Source organism: Patella vulgata, chromosome 3, assembly GCF_932274485.2.
Source record: "Patella vulgata chromosome 3, xgPatVulg1.2, whole genome shotgun sequence".
NCBI classification, from domain to species: Eukaryota; Metazoa; Mollusca; class Gastropoda; family Patellidae; genus Patella; species Patella vulgata.
The window spans coordinates 33,217,891-33,244,949 of record NC_065881.2 but is presented as its reverse complement, the minus strand read 5'-3'; the positions used below and the strand labels follow the sequence as shown (position 1 = coordinate 33,244,949).

The 27,059-nt window shown below is 36.0% G+C and overlaps 1 long non-coding RNA gene across 5 annotated transcripts in view; it reads right to left on the bottom strand.

Annotated features, from left to right (window-relative positions):
* Positions 1-901: 901 nt before the first annotated feature.
* LOC126816734 (uncharacterized) overlaps positions 902-27,059 on the bottom strand; it is a 116,088-nt gene continuing 89,930 nt past the window's right edge. For 4 of the 5 annotated variants that reach the window (XR_007678537.2, XR_008787412.1, XR_008787413.1 and 1 more), the window contains 2 exons: positions 5,027-5,250; positions 902-2,409 (listed from right to left, as the gene is read on the bottom strand). This is a non-coding gene — a long non-coding RNA (uncharacterized LOC126816734). The remainder of the gene's footprint in view (positions 2,410-5,026; positions 5,251-27,059) is intronic. The other variant, XR_008787415.1, reaches the window with a different exon arrangement.

Here is a 27,059-nt window from a genome sequence, read left to right as displayed (position 1 = left end):
ACAGTTCATCGCGTGCATTTTGCATACTGATAGTTCATTGGCCAATCACGCTATTTTACCGACATTTCGCCTAATAGTTTGGATGCAGCTATGGCGGGTGTGGCGCCAGGCAGGGTAAGCTTACTCTTCCGGACACCTGTTACCACTGTTTGTCGTGTAATTTGTACACGAGGAGTAGTCCATTTGCTGATTACACTATTTTGCTTGAATACACTATTTTGCCTATAACGTTTTTTTAGGACTTCGAATTCTGTCTTATGGTTTGGATTGTTCGTACTTGGTTTTATTTTATGACTCTAAATCTCATCACTATTAATTATAATTACGATAGTGGGATATCTGATAACTTAAATACCCTTTTAAGTATTTATCATAACTTGTTTTTCCAAATCTTTTTTTTATACAAAGCGTGATCAAAAAATAAATAAATGCATACATCCAAGTAGAAAATGAAATCTAAGAGAAATGGAATATAATATTACCTTTGATAAGTAATATAAGTAAAAGTTTATATTATGATAACTGAACCATCAGAAAACTATCAGTACTTGGATCCATATATATATACCTATATATGGCAGTCAATATTTATTTGTCTGTATATCCTTCTAGCAACAGTCAGTCAAAACTACTGATCAGTTATGAAAATATAGAAATGTATATATATGATATATGATAATCAGACTATAAGTTATAAATCTAGAATATTGCTCGCTATATGTGACCTATCTAATCTAGTAGAGGCTATGACCAACATCCCCGTGTCTTAAGTCAATATAAGAGGTACTCCAAAACTCCCACTTGTCTCGTCAACCAGACTCATACTGTATTTACCATAAATACTAAAATACACTTAGTCAGTGGAATTATTAAATATTTGTCCAAATAAAATACACTGGTGTTTCAATCTGGCTCGTTATTTTTTATACAGTGTACCTTTTATTATACATAATTACCAGTACATGTAGAACATCTCATTCAATATAGCTACATCTCCTTATTATACACAGCAACCAAAATCTCTACATCATCTTATTATACAAAACAGCCAATATTGCTACATCATCTTATTATACATAACAGCCAATATATGTACATTATCTTATTATACATAGAAACCAATGGTACATAGTCTTATTATACAAAGCAACCAATATAGGTACATCATCTCATTATACATAGCAACCAATATAGGTACATCATTTTATTATACACAACAACCAATATAGGTACATCATTGTATTATACATAACAACAAATGTAGGTACATCATCTTATTATACATAGCAACCAATATAGATACATCATCTACAACCAATATTGCTACATCATCTTATTATACATAACAGCCAATATAGGTACAACATCTTATTATACATAGAAACCAATGGTACATCATCATATTATACATAGCAACCAATATAGGTACATCATCTTATTATACATAGCAACCAATATAGGAACATCATTTTATTATAAATAACAACCAATGTAGGTACATCATCTTATTACACATAACAACCAATGTAAGTACATCATCTTATTAACGTAGCAACCAATGTAGGTACATCAGCTTATTATACGTAGCAATCAATGTAGGTACATCATCTTATTATAAATAGCAACCAATGTAGGTACATCATCTTAATATACATAACAACCAATGTAGGTACATCATCTTATTATACATAGCAACCAATATGGATACAACATCTTATTATACGAAGCAACCAATGTAGGTACACCATCTTATTATAAATAGCAACCAATGAAGGTACATCATCTTAATATAAATAGCAACCAATGTAGGTAATGCTCATCATAAAACAAATACATTACATAACCGGATAGATAACATCAATATACTTGTAAGTATTTCGTTATAAAATGCTTTGTTTCTGACCGGATTTCAAGCCTGGTTCTACCGAATATATTGAACCAACAAAGAAAGACAATAACTGAATAGGATTTAATGTGATTCTGGCGAGTTAAAAAATAGGGGCGGAAAATGGATGAAACATGGCTGGTACAGGTCAATAGGAAATCCCATTGTTCAGTTCAGTTCATTTTATGTTCAAGTTTTCTATAGAGTCGTCAAAATAGTAAACAGATGTCTGGTGTGTAGTCTACGGCGAGCTGCATCTCCTGTTGAACGCACCTTCTCATTGACATATGAGATGTTGGATCTGCGCCCGTGTTAATCTGTTACATTCCTGGTTTGGTGACTGCTCCACATAGTCAAGATTCTGCAATGATGGACTCCTCTGACGGATTTTACACCCAAGAATGTCCTAGATGTTCTCAACTGGATTTAGAAAATTAACAAGGACACGATCACAATGTAGCCTAGCGATGCCGCCCATAAAAATAGGCCTTGTGAAAAAAATTCTCTCTATCTCTGTGTAGTGCCTGTGAATAGAATACATTATATAAAGTAACATTTGGTATGTTACTATTAAGTGAAGGTATTTTACAATTTCCAATCCAAATCTGTCCCTTTTGTCGAAAATACCGACATTAAATTTGCTGTATTGTTTATATTGACACCGAAGTCAAGAACAGAATCAGCTATCTTGCAAGAATTTTCTATATTTAGAAAAAATTCAGGAAGATAGTTTTCATTTTTATATTTGTTGAAAATGGCATTTTAAGTTGTGAATTGAAAAACGATTATTGTAAGTACCCTCTACCAGTCAGCCGAGGAGTCTTACTGATTACGTTTGTCCGGTTCGTTCATTTAAACAAACTTTTCCCTTTCCAAATTCTATAGAAATCCATTCATTCATTCGGAATAAGAATGTTTTCAATATTATGTCCCTTAAACATACATTATGCGAGCGCTAAATCTGCCTATTGAAGGTCTTTCTTTAGGCATGAAATGTTATCTAAATTATTAATTAGGCATTAATTAACTTATCCAGACCATAATCAACTCTCGATGACATTGCTAGCTTGCGATGTTTATTGGATTAGGTTCGGATTTCCTGTTAAATTTCCATTCATAATTTAATCATGAAATGGATAATCGAGACTATGGTTTTTATTGTACTGACTTTAGTAATGATGACCGAGACTAGGCCGAAAATTCAATCGCTGTTCAGAGTGGATCAATTTGACTGAAATTTTCAATAAATTCCCTTTACATTATCTAGTTTTTAACTATTATAGTGAGAACTGTCAGTTCTTTTTCTAATCTCCCATAATGTATTTTTAATAATTATCAATTGGGACAAATCTCAACAAATATCACTCTTGCTATAACCCTACCAAATGTCGATAAAACCTATAAAGCGTTTCAAGAGAAGAAGTCGATAATGATTTGTGGCTAGGGTCGCTATCCGTCTTTTGTTTTCAATACAAAAGGTTAACAAAAGAAACAGAAAAAAAGAATCATTTTCTGCATCTTAAACTCTGATCTACCAGTCTTCACATCACTATACTGATAGCACCATTTACTATCTTATTTACAAGAGTATCGTATTGTTGAGGATTAAACACCCTGGCATACAATACAATGAAATGGATAAATATTGTATATTTGATTGAGTCGCATGCCATTACGGTGTAATTTAATATTTAGAAAGCCAATGTTAATTCTTGGCGGAAAAAAAACCCCCATAGCCTGTTATCTTTCTAAATGCATAAGTTGTTCTATAAAATAATTTGCTTTGAACAAATTGTCGACGTCACTAAATGTGTTTCAAATATAAACACACTTGACACGACAAAAAGACTGGAGTTTTATGAGTCTATAGGAGTTTAGCACAGGCACTTGAAGGGATTAAAATAAAACTTCTTACTACTGCTTGGCTATATATTATAGTATCTAAGAAGGTATTTCAGCCGCCATCTTTGTTTTCACGTCTTCAAGGCATTTCGTCTGCTAACATCTCACAATACTCACTAGTTCTAACACTACCCGTCGTTTTTATTGCCAACGAGACCTTATTTGATCATTATTCAGCTTCCGATGTAATTAAATTGGCCATTTAACAGCGTTATTAATTACAAATCAAACTTGAAGCACTGACACTTGCCGATATTCGTCTTCATAGAGGGTGTATTTTTTTGTTAAATTTAATAAAAAACGTTATTTGAAAAGTTATTTTAAAGGAGCTAAATCGCTAATATTGCGACCTAGAAATTGAGACAAGTGGGTCGCAACGCATATGATAATGTAATATGAATGTATATAAACTGATTTACATTAAATCGTTTCCGTTTTTACGGTACTCTAATTTCAAACCAGTTATGTTCGGCGAAATAAGCGAGAAGTCTTAGCACTTAACTTCTCCCCAATGCTTACCCCAACCCTAACTTACAGTCTCGCCAACAATCATATGTCCTAACCTTATTTACATCTCAGCGACTTCGACGAAAACTGAGCTGGCCTTAACAAATATTTTTAGCCTTTGACAGAATATTTCTAGCCTCATTCTTCGAGTCCCTTGTTACAAATGGCACTGAAGCGCATTGTGGTACACGATTCGTGTACTAATGGTAAAATGGTTTTCCCGGTAAGATCACAATATCAATGTTGATTTAAATTGACAAATAATTCGGGTTTTCAATGTCGGAGACTGTAGATGATATTGAGTTAAAGACTTAGCTACTTTAAAGTCAAAATCCCATTGTAAATGGCGGGACGCTTACTAACATGCATTGTATACCGTAGAAGTAGACTCCTCGCTTAAAAGAAAAAGAATAAAATCACAGAGGTGAACCGGTGTGCAGGCAGAAAAATTTGGGTAATTTGTCAGGCAACCCAACGTACATGTCTAGGGCAGAAACCACGCAAATCGGTCAAAACCAATAGTCATTTCTCCGGCTGAACAGTCTTTTGAAATTTCTAAAAGATCCAACGACAATTGCGACCTGTAGAGTGTTAAGAAGTCTTGGTACATAAGAGGCGTCTTCCCTTCAATGAGCTTAACATCCTATCAATAGTTAGGTGTATACACATTTTATTTAAAAAAAACTAATGACATTAAATTATGTATGTATATATATATATATATATATTTACCATTTATCATTTGAGGATTTTGCTGGGCTAGCGACTCTACTTGGCTTGCACCCATGGCCTTTTGCCTCAGAAAACCGGGTGCAAACCATGGCCCCAATTTGCCGGTGGTGGATGAATACAGAAGAAGGGTTACGCTTACTTTTTCCAGAACACCTAATACCGCTTCTATTCTAACAAAGTACTGTTGTATGTCAGTCTTCAGAAATCTTTAGTGTAGCAATGACCTGGAATATAAGAGGGTTGCATCGTTCTGATTAGCTAAAAAAAAATAATTTATTTATCTTAAATACTTGTCTACATGAATTCAGTAGAGTATATATTATTTACTATCTTTGGGACACAAATTTTCTTTCAAACAGTAATTGAGGTTCACTGACAAGTGCAGAGATAATCCTGACCTAAAATCACTTTAATATCGTCGCGATAGTGACCTTTGATATCGAGACCATAATAAAACATTAAAGGCTGCAAGGTAATTTTTTTCTATGCAAAAATAATGTTTTGTTTTCTTTGAAATATTGAGGTGTGTTTTTTTTAATTTGAAAGTTTTAAAGTAAAGAACGTAAAGGAATATAGGTAAAATATAATGTTTATATGATAGAAATCATCTTAACGTGACTGGCCAGGCGCACCTACGTACACGATTAAATTGGAGTTGAAACGATGACACCTGGCCGTCACTATCAGAACAGTTAGACTTCCATCTGAACTTGGGGTGGGGCAGGTAGTTTTTGGAGGGGGGATGCCTAAAATTGCCGGTAAAGTTGATTAATGTTGATGTCAATGATGATCAACTTATAGATTAATAAACCCTTCCTTTCTAAAGAAGTGTATAAGTGTATCATGTAATGATGATCATTAGTAAAACATTAATTTCTTGCAGTAAATGCCCTTATAGGCGTCTTTTTGGCTTTGCGGGTAGGGTGTTATGCCGACAATTGGCGTGAAAGTTTATTGGGTCTCATAAATTCTCCTCTCGGGTGGCGATTCCCCTCAAACTCCCTTTGAGCCACTAGACTATTATATAGGCTTGTTAAGATTTGTTACTAGAGACTGTTGGCCAATCATAATTTGACGTCCAGAAAGACTTTTGTACTGCAAATAATAAGAATACCATTGTGGATTAGAACACTCGCTCCATTTTATAATATCTATCCGTATTACTATTCTCAGATGTAATTGCAAAATGAATGGTTGCTAGAGTGGTTGTGTTACGATAAAAGGTTAAATAATCTGACATTTATTTGCAAAATAGAAGATTTACACCATTCTCATTTTAATTTACAAACCCGACTCTAAAAAAGATCAGAATTTCATAAATATTTTTTTAATTTTTTTTTTTGGAATAGTGTTAAAATTCAGACTTTCACATACATTCGATATAAAGAATATGCCAGTTTCATATTATCAAATCTAAACTCACATATAGCTATGAATTTCAAAACATCATTACAATAAGTCTGTGCATTGATAAAAAAAAATGTCAAATTTGTTGTTTTTTCATCTGTAGAAATCAAAAAGTGTAAAGTCCAACTAGAGTGTAAAATCATTTATCCAAATGGCTTTATACTTTTGCTTATGCTTTAAGTTAGCCTGCTACATGTATAATGCTAGACGCGTTCTACAGAGATTAACATAGTTTGTAGCATTGGGAGGATTTTGTCATGGCAGTATCTTATTCTACAAATTACAATCTTTATAATGCTATAGTTTTTGTTCTCAAGATTTAGCCTTGTTTTTTGTCAGTATGCATATTCATTTCTGATAAATATAAGTCAATTTCAAATAAACCATTCGGATATTTTTTTCGAAATAAACTTTCAACTAATTAATTCAAAGCATGATATTACAATTGTCATGAATATATGTAAGTAAAAACCGCAATTCATGTCTAAGCCTGTAGGTATTAGAATGCGTGAGGTAGGTAAAAGCCCTATAAAAGGCCACATAATATAGATACACTATTTTAACTGTTAGGGGCTCCATGTGCTGGTTATCAACCTGGGATATAGGTATGTATGTATACTTATCTTATATTTGCTATGTATAAGCATTTAGACAAAATTTCACGTTTATTCAATTTCCTACTGAATAATTTTAGATTATATAATACACAGTGTATAAATTTCAGTATTAATTGATTCTGGTTTTTACACCGAACTTACAATCACCGAACTTACAAGATCTTGCATCATTAGTAATATTGTTTTCTAAATAAAAATAAATAGTTTAATTAAATTGAAAAGATTTTGGATATAAATTTCGACAACAAATGCGTTAAATGAACTTAGGTCACACAGAAACTAATGGACAAAGAAGAGTCGAAGAATATTGCAATCTATTTTACACCGGTTTCAAGAATATTTGACATGCACTTATAATGTTAATAAAATATATGACAAGTATGATTACCAAAATCGTAATCAGGATATTTACCTAAATTACCCTATTAATTCAAACGCGGGTATTGGACAACATGGTTTACGACAACATGGTGTTAATCAAAGGATTCACACCCGCATGGCTAAACTTCTGTGCATAATGTTAATTGATATCAACATCTGATTTTTGTTTAACATTGACTCTTTTTTGATCGTGACATGGAGTAAATACTAGTATGGTACGATGATGAACAAGCTACATCTGATATACAATAATAATGTCTATATTTACATTGCTACCCTCATGATATATCAATTAACACCGATCAATAGATACATTGTAACGTTTGCACAGTCGTCTTCGATATATAAAAATGAGAATAAATTACTTCGTGTTAGTTTGTTTTTATTTGTATAAGAATATGTAGGAATATACCAAACTAACTAGCCTCTTGTGAAAGAAATATCCCTGTCATGTTATAAAGCAATTATATTTTTCATATCACCAACGAAGCTTTCACATTGTTAAAATGAGCAGTAACATTGTTTTATTCGTGATTCTTAAATGGTTCTTCATATAATCAAGTCAATAATTGTGTTCCTTGACAGCCAATTAAGCAAATCGGATATGGGCAGCCATTCAGTACGTGTAGGTATAACACCGTTTAATCCTGTTGCTACATTAACTAATTTTAATAAAACTAAAGAAGTACAGAAATAGATACACGAATAAATCATAATTTGTTTATCCGGTTTTTCTTACTTTATATACTAAACAGCAAAAAAAATCATTCTAGAAAACGACTTACTAAATGGATCAAAGCAATTTTTGTGAACAGTATGTTGACACATTAGTGATTAATTCATCAAAATTCCAAGACATTACGACTTACGAGAAGGTTTAGAGTATGTACACAGTCTATACATCAGTATCTAGTGTGTCCACCGCGAGTGTCAAAAACAGCAGCGCAGCTTCTGTACATGGAGTGGACCAGACGATTGATGAACGCCATTGGCACTTGGAACCACACTCTAAGAAAAGCCTGACGCAATCCATCGGCTGTGTTTGGTCTCGGTACAACGTTATTAAGTCTCCTCTGAATTTCACCCCTAAGATGTTCAGTTGGGTTTAAGTCCGGACCGTTCTGCTGTAGAAAGTCCCGTGTAACTCTGGCGGTGTGGGCACGGGCGTTGTTATGCTGGAAAACGTTGTTTCGATGACGTGCGAAATGTGGTATGACGTGGGGTCTGAGAACTTGATCAATGCAGCGCACTGCTGTGATGCCGCCTCCTCTCCCTGGACCAAGATTTTGGAAAACCACAGGACCCACTGTGTCTGGTTCAGGTCGATTCCACCCCAAACCATTATGCTTGGACCTCCCCATGAGTCTCGTTCCATGGCACATTGGTCAGAATAACGCTGGCCACGTCGACGCCATATTCTGGTCCTGCCATCTGCAGTTGATACGCAATACCGACTTCCATCTGTGAACTGAACAGTTCTTCATTGCCCGTGTCGCCAGTTCTGCTGTTGTTGGACAAACTGTAGACGTTCAGCTCGATGGCGAGGGGTGAGGATCGGTCCACGGCAAGGTCTACGGCAATGGATGTTCTCTCTGGTGAGACGTTGGTGCACTGTATCGATACTAATGGGTCTTCCGTGTGTTCCCACTGCCTGACGTGCTGTCTCAGATGCCTATGTGAAGAGATTATGCACGTGCTGTCGTACAACATGGCGGTCATGTCGCCTTGTGGTAACCCTTGGTCTACCAGTTAGAGGGCGATCGTCCGAGGTGTTGGTGGCCTGAAAGCGTTGCTGTATCCTGTAGATGGTCCGAACATTGACCTGGAATTGATTAGCAACGGCTTTGGCAGTGTGGCCAGCGTCGAATCTTCGAAGCACCTGGTTCCTCTGAGCTGTCGTGAGTCGTGGCATGCTGGTGACGTTGTAGTGTGAATGATTCAACCAGGTATGCGGTGCATTTTATAGGGCTGGTCCCGGGGAATTCTGTGTTTGGGAAGGGGCCTTATTGCTCAGGTAAGGTTGGAGATGTGGTCACAAATATACAATAAAAACATTTGGCAAGTTTTATGCAATGCGTCTATTCAGAATAACTTACCAACCTAACGTTTCTTTTGCTGCTTATTATAGTATATTCAATTCTGTGCCTGATGTACCCTTAAATAACGTCTTCTGTACAATTATGTACGACGAATGAAGAAAAGGCACAATGATTTAACTACTGGGGTGAATAATTTATCAAAATGTAAAGTTAGATATACAGACTCACCACCGTCGTCCCGGATAAAACATGATTAAAATGTAGACGACTTTATGTCTTCCCAGCAAACAGCAACCTTTAATAGTCTATAGTCCCATAAAAGTAACAATACTTTGTATTGATTATGCTGTTTGGGTTATATTAGTGGTAGGCCGTATTATCTTACCATCAATCCTTTAAAATCAGTTCAAAATCACTAGTCAGTATATAAATATAGACAGTCACGAGTTGCTACGATATTCAAGTCGTTATAACGGTATCTATCGATGTGCTCAATAGATCATTGTTATGACCGATACAAAAACGCTGAATATTATACATTTCACCCAAATAATGTCCCTGGTAACCAATTATCTAGATCGTGAGAACCTGGCTGTGAGTGGTTTTATTCATAAACAATTATTATTATTATTATTATTACATAGAATGGAAGCCCGTTGACAATAAGAGCATGTCTGAGATATTTTAGGAATATTTGAAGTATTTGTCAGAGCGTGTGAGAAACTTGTATCAATAACCTAACTTTGATAACAATAAAATACCACTAATCTACTGTGTAAATAACACATTATTATTATACTTTTTTGAATAACCAGCATTAAGTTAAATTATATGGGTTTCTACGAAATACTAATATGCGTATGATAATTAAGTGAAAAAAAAGTCCGGGGGGGGGGGGGTCAGCTGGATCACTTAAACACTAAATTGTCCAAAACGACCTAAGAGCTAGGAACAGATTTATATATGGTCCCAATGAAATCACAAATACGCAGTTCACTCCTTTCTGTAAAAATAAATAGCTTACACCATCAATTATTACAGTCAAATCATATATATATATATATATATATATATATATACTTAAAGCGTCCCAGATATTGGGGAACAGAGATCAGATATGAATTTTGGGACCTCCCTGATGGACTGTTTCTACCAGCTTGTAAATCGGAATTTTGCCAGGAACCTATGTATAATTCCAGTTTCAGTAAATCTTTACTAAATATTCAATAATACAGCCCTGCTTCAAAATAGGCGCATTGGCTCAAGCCCAATATTATGAATGGGACTGACTTACCAAACCCATTATATCTTTTTATCAATATTTGGCAGACCCACTAAATATGTCTATATATTTTAGGGTATCATATCATTGGGACTTTTCCAGTGAAAAACAAACGGTTGTCAAGCAAGATATGCCTCCATTTAGCAAAAGATGGAAAGAGAAAAGGCCACTTTCGTAAAATAAGGGGATATAATCCATGATGTTACGGTCGGACATGCGTTGATATCGAAAGGAACACAGAGCTTTGGGTTATAAACATACATTGTCAAACTCGGGGGGGGGGGGGGGGGCGAATGGTTTCGATTCCCCGGTTGTATTTGACAAGGTGTAGGGTCGCCTGTCCAACCTCGTGGGTTTTCTCCGGGGCCTCCGATTTCCATCCACTGCTATATTATTGATATAAAAAAATAATTCAACCATGTGTTAGTCCCGAAATGACCTAGTTTGTGTCGAGTGGACGTTAAACCCCATTTCTCTCTCGCTCATCAAACTCGGATAAAAATTGTGACCTCTAGGGGTGCTAATGAAGACAGGCATACACCGTGCAGTGTGCTATGAGGGAAATTTTGACCTCTTAAGAATCCACAAGCTAAAAACGCGATTTTTCGTACAATCACGGGCCATAACCCATGAAGCTATGGTCCGATACGTGCCAATGAATCTAGGAAGTTGAAATTGTCAGACATTCATCCTATATACATTATAAAAGCATAGTGCAATTTTCAAGCCCGTGGCATCAATATTAAAGATTTTAGACCCTATATCCCTGCTGTTATGAAGCCTTCATACGACACACGGACATCATTTTGGCAGGCAAAACTGCTAGCATTTGCTTAATATTGAAGATAAGGACCTCATATTTTCACAGTGACAAACAACAGGCTTATTTCGGTCGAACATTTTTCATTTTTGTCAACCAACTGAGGAGGGCTGCATTTTAGTATTTCAGCTTCCTAGCTCCAATATTTTAAACAAACGCAGGGCTGATAGATGCGCATAGCCCGAAAAGTCACGGAATTGCCAAAGAATGCAGAACTGAACCCCACTGTCTTGGTCCCTTCTAGTCATGCTACTTCACCAAATTACAGCCTCCTGGCATTAATAGAATGCAACACAGAGCAAAACATAGATGACACTTTGATGCCCCAATATTACATTTGCTCAAATTTGCGATTTTTAGACATTTATTGAACCCATATCTGCATTTTGACTGAATCTAGCAAGCTGAAATTTGCAGAGCCATCTCGTTATATATATGAGGTGATTCTCGCGAAATTCAGCTTCCAACATTAAGGAAAAAGGTTATGGTTGAGAGGTCGCAGAGAAATGACATTTCATCAGATAGGTGTGTACCAGCTCCAAAGTTCGAGTTCGACCCCGACTTCAGGGCCCCTTTAAGTAAATCGACCCATGGGACGCGCGTGGTGACCTAGGTTTGATCCTCAGAGGTCAAGGTCAGGCCAACTGACATTTATGGGTCGGCTTCGCGAATTTAACCTTGCCCTTTCTGGCATTAAATTACACCGAAAATGTAGCGAGCTGCCCAGGGCGGGAGGGGTCAGCCAAGGTCACGGGCCCTGGGCCCATGTGACAGCCCCGTAACGGGCCTTCCGTAACCTGACCTTGAAGTTAACCTTGACCTTTCTGAATAAAGTCTGACGGTACACAAACATTTGGGAGATTATTGCCCCCAAGGTCAAAGGCCACGTATAAGGTCATGGTGCCATCTGAAAGGTCAATAAATTGTACATCTGGGCGCGTTATCTTTGATGTTCCACGGGGGCCTGAGCGTTTGAGGAAATCCGACCTAATAGAAAGTTAGTGGTGCACGGTAGTATACCTTTTGAACTAGTTCCTAAAAAGTTTCAATCTTAAACAATGACAAGTAATCTCCCAGGAAAGATCATCCGAGGTCATGACCCATATCCGGTGACATCCCCGTGACATAACCTTGACCTTGATCCATTTCCCTACAGTCTAGATGATACATGAAACTTTGGGAGTTCATCGACCCCAAGGTAAAAACAATTGTCCAACCAGGGGTCTGACCTTTGATATGCCGAAGGGGCTGGGAAGTTCTCGGAGGCCAAACGCCCCGGGGTCTGGCGATATTTTGCTGAACTTAAACCTTTGAGATGACCATGACCTACCGGGGTCAATCGGCTCAATCGACATTACCAAAGGTCAAGGCCCGGGGGCGTTAACATATCTGGGGCCCAATATGAGGCTAAAAGGCGGGTCAAGGTCACGACTTTTGGTTGACGCTTTTGAGAAAGATCACCAAGCCCCGCCCCAATCGGACGACGTTGACCCTGGACCCCATTCTGGGACCGGCGCGAAACACATGGCCAGCCCGGGGCTGCAACCACGACCTGCAGCTCGCGGCCTCTTGAAATAAATCGACCTCGGTGGCGCGCTTCATGATCTTGGTTTGACCCCCAGATGTCGAGGTCAAGGTAAATCGTGTTTTTGGCGTCAACTTCGCTTACTTTCGGTCGCCGGAAGTCCATTTTGAAGTGACTGGGCACTTTTCAGGGTCGATATACTTAACGAATACCCAATCTGGGGGCCCGCCCACGAGCCCTTTTGAGGCCTTTACAGACGAGTGTGTGTGTCTTGGGATTTTTGAATGTGACTTTTTATCTAAGTTGCCGCCGGGAGCAGGGTATGTCAGCTAAGATCATGACCTTGACCAACGGGACAGCCCCGTCACCGGCCTTTTTCGATCCCAAGGTCAAAGGTCTATCGAAGGTCGTGACCTTTGTCAAGCCGCGTGGGCCCGGGGTCCCAACAGATGCCCCGGAGCACTCGAATCGGTAGATATTTTTGTGACCTTGACCCTTTCAGGTGACTTTGATCTACCGGAGTCACGTGCGCCATGATGATAATGTCGGAAGGTCAAGGTCCGGTGATCCTAACTGTATTAGATCAGCCCCTAGGAACCAAAAACCGAAGTACTTCCGGGGCGCCTAGTGTGTCAAGGTCACGACTTTTTGTGGGCGATTTTAAAATGTGGGGTCAGACTATCGGGTTACCAAATCGCTGGCTGATCGAAGGCGTTTTTGGGGCAAAAAATTCGAAAAAATAAGGGATCGCGGTTGGTTGCTTTAGACTATGAGGCCAAGTTTGTCGGCCCGTTCTGGGCCAGGGTCCAAAATCTCAGATCTCTCGCACTTCCGGTTCCAGAATTGGGCTCATAACATTAAATACCTAAAGAATAATATGTATCTTTAATAATATCCTTAAAAAAAAATTAATGAATAATTTTGGTAGCCATGAATCTTGGGCTCCTAGGATATGTACGGATCGAATGTAATAAACCGAAAATATGTCACGTAGGCAAATCCAACTCCCTGACAACGACTAAAACTGCAAGATATTCGACGCATATAGTACAATTAGCCTGTCGCTGATATGACCGAATTAATGTCGTCCTCCATTGAACAAAACATTCCATAGCTCCATTAATCTAAAAGTCTTATCCAAGAAAAATAAGTGACACTAATGTGATAATGATACACACAATCTAAATGCCTGTTCCATGTCGGTAGCCATATTCTTTTTCTCGCCATGAAAGACTTAATTTATAAACTACATGAACCCAAACTAAGTAAATTCAGGAAACTTTTTATTTGCCAATTGATTACAGACTGCTGGGAATAAAAAAAAATCCAAAATTAAACCTTTAAGTTTCAGTTCGTATCTTCAAATTCATAACTTGTGGGCTAACGAGGGATATATATATATAATGGAACTGCTTTAGGACATTGTATATATATATATATATATATATATATATATATATATATATATATATATATATGTCCAGGTAGACCATTCTCCGCTTTACTTCATACTGACATACATTAAATCACATAAGCTAGCTATATATAATGACGCTTTTTGGGAGTCTTTATTATCTGGATATTGATCATGTTAAACAAATTGATTTTGTCCTGTAAGAACCCGTCACCTCTCACGAACTCTTGACAACCTTTAAGTCTTCTAACAAGACAACCAGTGCAACATGAATTGCTATTAGCTTGTAGTTGTCAAACATTAAGAAGTTAAATAATATTACAGTAGATGCATTCAAGTTCAATAAATAAGTCACCTTTACTTTACATTTACCATTTACGTGAATTACAGTTCACGACAAACTCACTCCTTTAACATCTTAATGATTTCAAACAGAAAACTAAATAACTAAATTGATTCTTTGATATTGACGGTACTATACCTTCCTTTTAATCGTTATTGACTGACACCCATTTAGAACCCCAGCAAGGTAAATAAAATATACATTTTCTTTCGTTTATAGGTTGACGTACACCTTATCACTAAATATAATAAATTGAACAGGGTATGAGCCAAAGACAAGGGTTCAAGTGCTTTATTAGTTTCTTATCTAGAATGGCCACGTTCGCTAGCCTATATAAATATTATTTATTTGAAAACTTTCTCAATAGTATACTTAAATGTCTGTCATTTTGTTTACTTTGGCGGTAAAACAAAATGAGGGTTTGTAGTACAACAATATTTGATAACGACTAGAAATAATTGTTTATGAATAAAAATCATCTTGATCATAAAATATTGAATATTATCTGTGTCCTTCTTTTCACATAAAAAGAAAAACGAAAATAGAAATCTGGTCCAACGAACATGACTTTATTATACGATTAGCTGAACCGGGCACCGTGCAATGGAACTGCTTTAGGACATTGTATTGATAAAACAGCCAAGTGAAAATCTTCACCATTGACCATTGAGAATTACCGAGCAGACGAATTCTTATTTTAAAACATAAGAGAGTATAGCATTATAATAATGATTTTGTTTTACAGATGAAAGTAAATGGAGCCCCACTAGTTGATATCGCACAGAATAAACAGATGTGTATTCCTGTCTCAGACCAATTTATTGCCAATTTCACCCTATTGGAATCTTTATCATCATCTCAACGTTTGTCTTTTGTCAGTGTATTACATCATTGTACTTGGTGAATCATAAATCATCAGCTTAACCATTGCCAGTATATCCATCCATCTGTCTTCGTTGATTCATCCATTGCAATATTTTTGATCATCGACCAACGAGCCCGTCAACGATCATGTCATCCATCCGTCCATTGCCGGTATATTGAATCGTGTCTTCACTTGTCTGTCCATTACTAGTATCACTTGTACTGTTATGTTAGCCTTGTATAAATGCATCTGATTTCACCTATGTATTCATACCACAATATTTTGTCGCCCATGTTCAACCATTTTGTTCAGTGTCAGTATATTGGATCTCATCATCTACCTACTTTTTTAACAAGAGGTGGCTCACCACGACCTTATGGCTGATCTGTGATATTGGACATTTTATGGCTAGGTGTATAACTAGTTATTGGTAGAATGGATGAATAAAAGATGCGAATAATGGTCGACTGTTTTATAATAATTATTATAGACAGATTTAACATAAAAATTATTAACCTAAATGATCAAAGCACCATATTGTAAACCTTGTAACATTGGTAACAGAAATATAGCATGCAAAAGAAATTAAAGAACAATAAGTGGTACTACAAATACTGATAGGCCAATTAGCCGATTACTTTATTACAGAGTGGTTAGCTGATTATTTTATTACAGAGTGGTTAGCTGATTATTTTATTACAGAGTGGTAATTATGTTCTATGGTTGTATGGGTATTTAAGTATATGAGGGTATAGTTTGGAGTGTGTCAACAGGCATGTAGATATGGCTGGACGAGGATGTAATATTGAGTGCATAACCGAAATGCGTAATTGCCGGAATTGTATATTTACTTTATATCTGATCTATGTACATTTAGTATGACTGAATGGTACGTAACGATAAAGAATTATTTCTTTCTAGAAGAAAATCTCTGTATTTTAAGTGCACTGCCAAAGGCGGTACAAAATTACGCATTTTAAAAGAAATTTTGAAACTTCCTTTTCTTCAACATACCAAGTTTGACATCTCTTATAAGTATATAACCGACTACATATTAGATAATGATCTAATTTAATATTTATTTTAAATTTTCTGCAGTTTCCTAATCCTGCCTGGATTATTGCCTTTATTTTATGCCTTTACATAAATACACTTTCGTTCATTCAGACTGCTGTCTTTCGAGGCGGTTTACATTTTTCTTAGTTTGCTTCTTTGTATTCAATATTGTTTTGTTTTTCCTATGATTTTGTGGTAAATGGAACATATGCCCTAACTTTATAGTCAATATAACTCAGTTCGATTGAATTCTTAAAATGTTTCTCGCTTAACATAGAACATTTAGTTTTAAACTACCTGGGAGGGGGGGGGGGTATATACATTTCATCAATATGGTTACTTATATAGGTAATTTTTACTTCAATATGTTTACATTCATATTTCATGTGACATATAGCAGATAAGATAATGACTCATGCTGGTATTACACAATGGTTTTCTCTGGGTTATATTCCTAATAGTTTGTTTTCAATTTTGAGTGAAGTCTGTATCATTACAGGCCCGGGACTGTACAGCGCAGTGGACGCTTACGGCTAGGCCCCGGATCCATTCACTTAATTTGATATGTTCTTTTCTTTGTGATTTCTGCGTACTGTGATTGTCCGTAGATTGGTTTTGTGTAAATTATATGTGGTGCAGTCCCCCTACACTTACTATTAGTAGGACTAGGGGCATATGTTTCAATGTTTAGGACATATAATTTAAGATTGAATGACCGATGTGTAGATGAGTTATTGATACATTTTTATAATGTGTAATTGTTATCACCAGAATTGTATTTAAGATGCAGAGATTTGTTCCTCTCCTCCCCTTATCACGACCCGTCCAATGTCGTATTAACTATAAGTCTTATAGAAAATTATTATTATTATTATTTATGTGTATTGAATATATAATTGTATTTATGTATATGGGAAATATAATAGTTTTTATGTGTATGCGAGATATAATAATTTTAAATCTGTTTTAGAACTAATTTTCTATAATTAGTCTTATAGAAACTTATTATTATTATTATTATTATTATTTATGTGTATTGGATATATAATTGTACTTATGTGTATGGGAAATATAATAGTATTTATGTGTATGTGAGATATAATAATTTTAAATCTATTTTTAGAACAAATTTTTCTGTGAATGGTTATCATACATTCAGTAAAAACGTTTTCATTTATTATTTATTTATCTTGTAGATTTGATAATTACGAAATTCTAATTGTTTTGTTCTGTTGTTGGTATTGTAAGTTATAAATACATAAAGTTTATGATTTAATCAATTTCCCGAACATATTTATTTATGCTACCATATAGATCTGACCTTAATTATTTATATTAATATACTTCACACAAATTTTCTTGTAAAGTAATATTTTGATCAGGTTTGAAATAGAGCGGTCTAGTTATTTTAAATAAAGTGCGATAGCAACAGTATATTTATTTTTTTGATTTTCATTTTACATATCGATGTTGTTTGAGTTTAACTAGTTTCCTTTTAAATCGACTTGGGTGTATCATCATCTACAATGATTCTATATCCACATCTGGATTGTAGTGTCGAATATGTCATCCTTTATGACACGGAGAAGCTTTGTAGACGATTTTTGTTATGCAAAGGTGTTGTCCCAGGGTTGGGGGGGGGGGGGAGTAATCGACTATCATACAGGGGTGACCAGTATTCTATGTAACCCCCTCTTTCGAGAAACTGAAGAGCACGACCCGTGTAATCTTAAATAGGCCAAGTAATTAAAATGATCCCCTTCAATGCCTATGATCGCGATGGGTCCGGAATTGTGCTTTTAATGTTAAACCCAAAGTTATCTTTGTTATTGTACTGTTGATAAGTATCAACATCAGCCTCAGCGAAGATCTGTAGTAAACAAACGTCAACTGTATTGATAATTTCTCTTTGTCTCACGTGCAACATTCGGTTAGAAATTAACGGTAGAGATTATATTTACATTATAGTTGCTCCACAGTGTCATATATTTACATTATAGTTGCTCCACAGTGTCACTATTTACGCACACCACACCTAAGAGTGATATAAATGATTTCATTACATCAATTCAGTGTATATTTTACACATAGGCTTATGACTTCTATCAGATTTACAGTAGCTTCCGAAAAACTTGGAGAGTTATCCTCATATTATTAGTAAATTACATTAAAGAAAGACATTCATGTGACAAGAACGAAGAGTAAACATAAACCAGATTACTGGCGTATAATTTGAATCCAAACAAATTTTGTAGCAAATATTAAATTTCAATGTTTTATCGTGGTCTGTTATTGTTCGTCATAGTAACCAAGGTTTTGCATGATAAAATTCGAGGTTATATCTTATTATAGGAATAATGCTTTATTATTCTTCCACTATACACAGTCCACGCGAAGAAACTTGTCTTATTGTGGCGAGTTCAGCTAAGCTTGGTGGGTTTTTTTTTTTTGCTTCAATTTGCACTGTCTATAATGATGTATTTTTGCATGTACTGTTTGTTCTATGTTTTGAACTTTCTATTACGAAATCATTAACGACACTATTTTACTTACAGGAAGGTGGATACACCCATATACCAGGTATGCTATAATGGCTCTATTCGTTTCGAAAAAGATCTCGACGCTAGCAATTTAAGCCTCGCCATACATGTATTAAAAGGAATGACTATAATTCACACGGGAGTGGGACACTATATAGGATATAATCCTAGTCGTGGATTGTCCCACATGATATTAGTTTAATGTTCATCTACTTCACCCTTCAGTTGATCTATTAAAAAGCATCAAACAATCATATAGTTAAAGGGACAAATCTGTGTAATATAATACTTGATTGTATCGACTAGTCAACAGATCACACGTTCATGTTAATTTGGTGGAACGGCATGTCTCTACGTATGTCACTCATATACTATTCAATCAAATAATAATATACTAAATACTTTTTGACCAGATAATAATCTACTAATTCACATAATTACAAGGCAAATGAAATATCAAAATAGTCATGCAAATAAATCCGTTCTAATTGTGAATACAGGTTGGGCGAGGTGGGGTGCTGTCTTCGTACCACGAATAATACGAGGAAAACAAAAAAATAGTGCAAAAAAAGATGAATACGGTGCACAATATAGTGTTTTTTTCTCTAATATTTGAATTTTACTTATATGTTTAACTGAGAGTTAGATCGTTTTATATATATATCATAAATTCCAACTCGACTACGGTAAAACAAATGTCCCATAAAGCTAGATTTACTGAATTATGATATGAAATACATAATACTATTTTATTTAAAACTGACATCATATGCAAGTGTTGTGTATGGTGTGATAGTGCAAGTGTCTCTACATAGATTAACATACATTCAGATAACAGCCCTGTATTATCCCACAGTTAACCCAACAAGACTTGCAATCACCTTGATACTTGAAGATGTTATTCAGGACTTGTTGAACTAAACTATTATCAAAGTTTAACACTAGAATTTTAAAAATTTAAAACATGTAATATTGAGAATAAATAGGAGTGCTACGATTTGACTCTAATCGTCTAATCTAATTTAAGTCAGGTGTTCTGGAAAGAGTAAACATACCCATATACTGCTTAGTAAATTAATCAATGACGATAATCGAATGAAATAGGAACAATATTTTTCTTATTTTCCTGCTTTGAATTTCTTTTTCTAAACATCACTGTCTTCTATACTGGAGGGGGCGCGTTGTACCATAAGGTCTGCCATTGAGTCAGCTGGCCTGGTTTCGATTCTCCGGTTGTACTTGACAAGGAGTAGGGTCGCCTGCAGAACCTCGTGGGTTTTCTCTGGGTCCTCCTGTTTCCTCCCACTGCTAGTGATAAAGACCCCACGCGCAAGCGAATTATTAAAATAAAATGAAACTATATGTTAGTCCCGAAATGACCTAGTTTGTGTCGAGTGGATGTTAAACCCCATTTCTCGACACAGCCTTGTGGGTTTTCTCCGGGTCCGCCTTTTTCCTCCCACTGCTAGTGCTAAAGACCCCTACGCGCAAGCGAATTATTGAAACAAAATTGAACCATATGTTAGTCCCCAAAATGAGCTAGTTTGTGTCGAGCGGATGTTAAACTGAACCGTCTTCATTAGCCCAGTCGGAACAGACAGAACAGTAGGACGTTAAACCTCATCTCATTTCATTTCTAAACTTAGATTTCTGATAAACATAATTTCTACTGTAACTACTGAACGGGGTTAGTTCATTTACATGTATATCTTAAATATCACCCGATTTATCTGGACGGCTTGATGTTAAGTGTCACGCTTAAATAATAAAGAAAATGTAGAATCAGCAGTCTCGTTATCAATCGGAAAATAAATACATTGAATTCTAATTCGTGCAGTTTTTGTTGAAAAGACAGCTGGTACGAGTTATGTTGAAAATAATAGATCACAATTTAAAAACCATCATATACCACAGGAGGCAAATCATTAACATACATATTGAGTATTAGCCTATAACGGGACTTAAAGTAGCACATTACTGTATCTTTATAAGCACGGATTAGTGTCGCAAAGATTCACTTCTTATTGAAGTAAAGAATTATGGATGAAGTACCAAGGTCAAGGTCATAATGAATATATTAATATATTGCCCTTTCAATATTTCATATTACAACGGTGGATATATAGGAATTAATACAAATCTTGGTATTTGATTTCTTTTATCGTTCATCAGACGCTCATTGAAAAAGCACAGATTTTAATACATCAATAAATATTGTACTGAATGAAACTGTTGAAGATTAAAACATGATTAGTAATTAAGATCAGAGAGAGAGAGAGAGAGAGAGAGAGGGAGAGAGAGAAGAGAGAGAGGTTAACGTCCACTCGACACAAACTAGGTCATTTCGGGACTAACATATGGTTTAATTTTATTTCAATAATTCGCTTGCGCCTAGGGGTCTTTAGCAGTGTAAAGAAACCGGAGGAGAAAACCCACGAGGTTGGACAGACGACCCCACTCCTTGTCACGTAAAGATCAGAGAGAAGTTTATAATGTTTACTTTCATCACACAAAGGTATAGAGACGCAATCACACGACACTTTACTCTGTCGTAACGTCGAGATGCTGAATTGTCGGCTAAGTCTCTTTCTACAAGTCACAAAAATACAGCTTTATTCATTTACATCATATAAGTAGCAGATTAGATAAATATAAATAAGACTCGTGCAAAAGAGATAATATAAAAACGTTGATTAATTATTTGTTTTCTCAAAATAATGAAACATTTTGTGTCCATAAGTGAATAATATTTGGTATTATATTCAAAAAATCTAGAATTACAATAGCAGGACTAAAGTGAGTTAGCTATGCCAGTGTATGGGGAATGATATCCCTGAAGTGGCACAAAAAACCACGGTATGCATCGTTAGAGGGGGTGGGGTGGGGACGGTGTGTGTGTGTGGGGGGGGGGATGTTTGGTTCTTGGGCCTTTGGTTACATGCTAGGGTCGATTTGTGGTATATCTGAGTCACTGTTTGAACAGATATGGCAAGTGTATGCCAATAGCGTAGAAATCCACATTGAAAACTATGCGGTTTTTTTTTATTTGAGAGGGGGGTGCAAACACTCAAGGGGCGCAAAAGAACTGCATCCCCTTCACTTAGCTGACGGCAATACTGGGTCTATTTTTAATCATCTAGGCCTCGATCCCATTCGATCGCATTAGTGATGCCAAAAGGATGAACCGTTTCCTGCACCTCATAAAAAACATCTCCTGCGACTAACTATTGGGGTGGCGTGCTACACCAATGCGGTGATTTTAAAGATTGTGGCTCGATTTGAGGCTTTCTATAATTCCCTTCGCACCCTGTAATAAAACAAATGTGAAATCTTTTGAAATTCTCTCTACTATCGCTCCAGTCATCTATAAGTATTGGTGGGTGTCGTACACGAGGCAATATATGCTTACTTGTTCGATACCTTCGACACCACTTCTTATTCAAGGAATTAAAATAGCTAACTCACTCTGGCCCTGTTATTGTAATTCTAGATTTTTAAAATATAATACCAAATATAATTCACTTTTGGACGCAGATTGTTCCATTAATTTGAGAAAACAAATAATTAATCAACGTTTTCCTATTATCTCTTTTGCACGAGTCTTATTTATATTTATCTAATCTGCTACGTATATGATGTAATGGGTACAGCTATAATTTTGTGACTTTTAGAAAGAGACTAAGCCGACAAGTCGACATCTCGATGTTACGACAAAAATAACACGATGTTACGACAGAGTAAAGTGCCGTATGACTGCGTCAATACTGTCGTTTTGTCGCGTTATGAAAAGGGCGAGATTTAACATGGCCAATATCAGTACAGATATTGCAAACTTATAGAAAACCGCAAATATGCACAAAGTGGTTCAAGTTGGTAACTGGGTGAAACTCGTACCATAAGACAACACCCTCAATACCAAGTGGTATAAGAAATTCTGAATAGCATCAAACACCAGGCGGTTAACCTAGCTGAAAAGTGTACCGATTTTCTCCTATATGGTATCAATGTATGTATATCTGGTATAATCAAAATGTAAGTCTGCCGGGTTTCTGGTGGTAGGTGTAGTATTCCACGCCCAAAATGCCATGCCCCCAACTAGTCTAGATTAGCTCAAAAGTGTACAACATGAAAATCGCACAGCAATGTACCGTACACTTTCAGGTATTACAAAAACACTGACAGACATTTTTAGTGGTGGGGTACCCCTGACAGAGCTGCACTGTTAGAAAAAATCTGGTAAATTTACATGAAAATTACTGGCAGCAAAAGTTGCCAGTAAATTTACTGTAAATAAACATTCAGCTGTAATATTACAGAGTTTCTGTAATTTGACTTTGTGAGTAAATTTACCTTAAAACAGTAAATGTTTTTTAACTTTGGACTGTAAATTCACCGCAACACAGTAAATGAACGGTTACAGTAAGTTTGTTTTTAAACTTCCCAATGTAAATTTACCTAAAAGCAGTAAATGAAAAATTACAGACAAATGTTAAAAAAAACCACAATGATTTTAACTTCCGTTCCAGGATTTTAGATGTAAGCTTGTGGTACTGTCTACTGCAGGCATTGTAACTCTGCTCTAGAGACAGTCAAACTAACACTGGCCAATCGGTTTAATTAACCGTCTTCTATTGACCTTGGTTACGAGATAATACAATCTATGACAAGAAAGTCAAAACATTTTTTTTATACGTTAATGAACATACTTACAATCTGATCAACGTACGATGAATAATAATACACGTTTTAGATCGTATAAATAAAGAAAATTAAATATATATAACATGCAATATACCAAATTTCACAAAATGTGATTGTCCATATTATGGTTAATAAATTAGAATGAATACTATAAGAAAATAATTATTAGGAATGGTTCGTTGCTATGGAATACTAAAATAAAATAAGAGACAGTAAATTTACATAAGAGACAGTAAATTTACCAATAAGTAAATTTACAAAATAATGTGAATAAACGTAAATCTGTAAAATTACCTACTGGCTTTGCTATTTTCATTTCAATATTGAAATATTACGCATGTATTTTTACCAGGGTTTAATGTGCCTTTGGTTTCATCAAAGTTTATTGTAAAAAAGAATGAAACTTGGTAAATATACATCATTTTGGTAAACATTCCGAACATTTTTGGTAAAAATTTAATTGCTGTAAATTTACTTATATTTCTAACCTGAAAGTTTACAAAATAATGTGAGTAAACGTAAAATCTCTAAAATTGCTTGCTAAGAGACAATAAATTTACCGAATACGATAACTACCAATAAGTTAAACATACATTATGCAAGAGCTAAATCTGCCTATTGCAGGTCTTTCTTTAGGCCTGATATGTTCTATAAACTATGAATTAGACATTTATTAACATGAAAAGACCATAATCAACTCATGGATGCCATCTTATGTGTTGGATTTTCACTGGATTTGAGTCCGATCTCGGGCTCAACGCTCATTAATGATTAAATTCAAAAATAGATAATCAAGACTATGTTTTTTTTTTGTCGTACTGACTTAATAAGTAATAATGATCGAGGCTAGGCCTAACATTCAGTCTCTAATATCTCGGTTCCGAGTGGATCAATTTGACAGAAATTTCGAGCATATTGCCTTTACATTATCTAGTTTTTAACTATTATAGTGAGAACTGCTGTAATTTTATTTATATTTCTAACCTAAAAGTAAATTTACAAAATAATGTGAATAAACGTAAGATCTGTAAAATTACATGCATGCTTGTTTATTTTGAGTTCAGTTTGGAAATATTACATATATAAGAATGTATTTTTACTGATTTTGAATGTGTCTTTGATTTCATCACCGTCTATTGTAAAAAAAGACACGAAACTCTGTAAACATACACGAAACTCCGTTAAAATACGCCAGACTTGGTAAAACTACTACATTGTGGTGAACATACCGATAATTAAGGTACAAAAACTACTTGTACTACTGTAATTTTACAAAAATTTCTAACAGTGTGTGCAATTGCCATACATTTGTAGTGATTGAGTATCCCTGACAAGTGTTATCTAATTTCCAGACCAAAGCTAGGCTAGATTAGCTCAAATCCAGGGGCGGATCTAGGAATTTTGTAAAGGGGGGGCGCCGCAAAATGAGGGCACTGACCGCGGGGACGGGGCACGCCGCTAAGAGGGGATTATATTTATTTTTTTGGGGGGGGGGGGGGCAAGAAAATTATCCGTCATTTCCTTGCATCTGTAGCCATTCCAAGAGCTATTTGGCTGATATTTTCGTCTAAGTAAACGTTCGGAAATCGTTGAAAAAGAGTCTTAAAATCGAGCAAAAAAGTCAGTTGAACATGCGACTCGAAAATTGTCAAGGCGAGCGAGGCATTATAACTTGTACTTTGTACTGTCCACATATGAAACAATGCTACATCAAGTTGCACTCATGCGTGTCGGTGATGGGCATGAGTGTATACGCCGCCGAATCCACAAGATGTCTGTCTATAGTCACTCTAAAGGATTAGGGCACCGTCAGCTAAACAACAAGAATTCGTTTGAAAGTGGAAGCATTAATTAGACCAGACTGGTGTGTTTGAATCGATGGTTTGAGTCATTTGGTATCCCTGCAATGGGTTGGGAACGGCCATATTTGGATCTGAGAAAAGGCACTTTCAGCAATAAAAAAGGGCACTGTCGAAAATTAGGGGTGGGGGGCGCGCCCCCCTTGAATCCGCCTCTGAAATCTGTACCACCTAAAACAGCTTTGGAGTTGTTCAGTACCACCACAGGAATCATGAATGACCACTGCCAGAAGGTTTGTGCGGTGGGTTGCCCCTAACAGACACGCCCAAAATAACACGATCCCCAACTAGGATAGATTAGTCGGCACTGTTCCTGTGGTTCAAAAAATTAAAAATTGTGCCAGGATGCGTAGATAACTAATACCTAGCACATATGGAAGAGGCCATAAACTGCGGTTGTAGGAACAATTTTATTTTTCAAAAACGCACTTTTAGCCTCATAAAATGTTTTTTGCCAAAAAATCAATTTCTTGCAATCGCAGCTTATCGCCTCTTCAATACGCATCCTGGCGAAAAATCTAATTGTTTAGAACAAGGGAACAGTGCCTGCGAAGCTAGCCTAGTTGGGGGCGTGGCATTTTGGGACGTGTCTGTTAGGGGTAACCCACCGCACAAACTGTCTGGCAGTGGTCATTCATGACTCCTGTTGTGGTACTGAACAACTCCAAAGCTGTTTTAGGTGGTACAGATTTCAGCTAATCTAGCCTAGCTTTGGTCTGGAAATTAGATAACTCTTGTCAGGGATACTCCATCACTACAAATGTCTGGCAATTGCATAGCTCTGTCAGGGGTGAATACCCTTGTTTTGGCTTATAGTGTGCCAGGTTTCCGTATATGTTAATAAGTCACGTGCCATCCTACATTTGCATATGAAAGTTGATGCTGTGCGAAAGATGATATGCAGAAAGCGCGAAGGACAAATGGGATGTGGCAGAGCGCAAATGTAAAATGTAATAAGAGAAATGTAAAATGTAGACACGTCAAAAAAAGCATTTTCCCACAAAACATTTAACGTTTTACCTTTAACTCTTGCCTTAGAGGTATTTTGACTTTATCATTATCGGTATTAGGATTTTGTACATTGTACATTTTACATATCATCAATGAAAACGGCATTGTCGCGGAGCATTTAATATTGGCCGCGATACCCTTCTATACAAATGTCTGGCAATTACATAGAGTGT